Genomic DNA, 2,161 nt, shown 5'->3' on the forward strand with positions numbered 1-2,161 from the left:
TGCCCGCCGTCCCGGTCTTCCAGCGCGGGTCGGGACCCGCTGCAGTCGAACCTGTGCCCCGCGAGCCCCGGGAGTAGGGCGCAACGTCAAGATCGCAGGTCCAGCGAGCCCCCGAGCCGGGTCTGCTCCCGCCTGGGTGCAGCGGGTTCAAGGCCCCCGCCGAGGGCGCGCGTCTCCGGATTCGTGCGGCAAGGTGGGCCCGGCGGTGGGGGGAGAGGGCAGCAAACAAGATCTTTCCCGGGCTGGGAAGGCCCCCTTTCCGCCGAACCAGGGCACGCAAACTCTCCGAGGAACCGGAGACCCAGGGAGATTGCGGGCAGTCGCCGACGCCGCTAAATGGCGGGAGTTCCAGTTTTAAAGCAAATCTCAAGCTTCGCGGCTTAGTTGATGGACTCAGCTTCTCCTTTTAAGAAGCAAACCCAAGTTCGCATGGAAAAGGCTAAAAGATGTTATCCACTTCCGAGTCTTCCTCTTTCCCCAAAGAGGTGCATATCCCCCATCCTTCACAGCTGCCTGCACTGCTACAGCAATGAAACATTTGTTTTGTGGGATATGTTAGAATTAATGACAATAAGATCTATAATTTTTCAAAACAAATACAGATTTTTTTAACCATTGTCCTTATACACATTATGTGCGTGTGTGTGTATCCACTCATGTATAGATAGCACGCATATCTGGGTATATACTGTGGACTTAAATTTGCATTCTAAAGCTGCAAAAATACAGTCATGTATCCCATCACATATGCTATGCTTGAGCATGCTGGTATTCTCAAAGGCCAATTAAAATGCTATTTTCTTTTAGTTTTTATTTAGAACCTCCAAAACAGGAGCAAACTGTACCTTTAGAATGTAGCCACTCTACACATGAAAAGATGACATGTATAAATTATATTTCCAATGGAATGTTTAAAATTCATTTCTTTCTCTAATATAACCTGACTTCAGGGCATAGGGGCTTCTATTCTTGGAGGGACCCTTAGACACAGTCAGTTCTTGGCTCCCAGAGCAGTGCCTGATGCTGTAAAACACTAAATCTGGACAGATTTACACAGAACAGAAGCTTTAATTTGACCATTCAAATTCCAGCCAAACAGCTTTGGGGATTTTTCTATGTTCCAGACCCCTTGAATGTTTTTCCAGGTTGTATGGTTGAGCCCTAGCCTATGGCAGCTCATCCAAAATCATGACATTATTAAACACAGAAAGGAGATGTGTCATCATGTTTTTTTTTAAATTGTGTCCACCTTGTAGAACAAAGACATTTTATTTTAAAGATGCAACTACTATAACATTGATGAAACCACTTATGCATATATGATAAAAATTTGATGAAGGCCTTTACGTGTAAGAGGTGTATTGTTTTATTTGTAGTCCTTTACTTGAAACTGTCTTCACACAGTTGTTTTCTTTTTTTCTAAACAATAATTTGATGAAGACAAAAAATGAAGAAAATATTCAAGATCATTCTTCCAGATACCATCTTAGTGAAACTGACTTCTTCCCATTGAGACAGGCATGGGTTTTCCTCTAACTTTAAAATAAATGACTACTAACCCTTGTGCACTGTTGGTGGGAATGTAAATTGGTGCAGCCACTTTGGAGAACAGCATGGAGATTCCTCAAAAAACTAAAAGTAGAGCTACCATACAATCCAGCAATTCCGCTCCTCGATATTTATCTGAAGAAAACGAAAACACTAATTAGAAAAGATATATGTAGCCCTATGTTCACGGCAGCACTATTTACAAAAGCCAAGATATAGAAACAACCTAAATGCCCATCAATAGAAGAATGGATAAAGAAGATGTGAGATTTATTTATCTATCTATCTATCTATCTATATCTATCTCTATATCTATCCCTCCATATATATATGTGCGTGTGTGTGTATGTATGTATATATATATATATATATATATATATATATATATATATATACACACACACACACACACACATACAAGCAATGGAATATTAGCCACAAAAAAATGGAATCTTGCCATTTGTAAAAACATGAGTAGGGCTTCCCTGGTGGCGCAGTGGTTGAGCGTCCGCCTGCCGATTCCTGGGACGTGGGTTCGTGCCCCGGTCCGGGAGGATCCCACATGCCGCGGAGCAGCTGGGCCCGTGAGCCATGGCCGCTGGGCCTGCGCGTC

Source organism: Lipotes vexillifer, unplaced genomic scaffold, assembly GCF_000442215.2.
Source record: "Lipotes vexillifer unplaced genomic scaffold, Lipotes_vexillifer_v1.1 scaffold241, whole genome shotgun sequence".
NCBI classification, from domain to species: domain Eukaryota; kingdom Metazoa; phylum Chordata; class Mammalia; order Artiodactyla; family Lipotidae; genus Lipotes; species Lipotes vexillifer.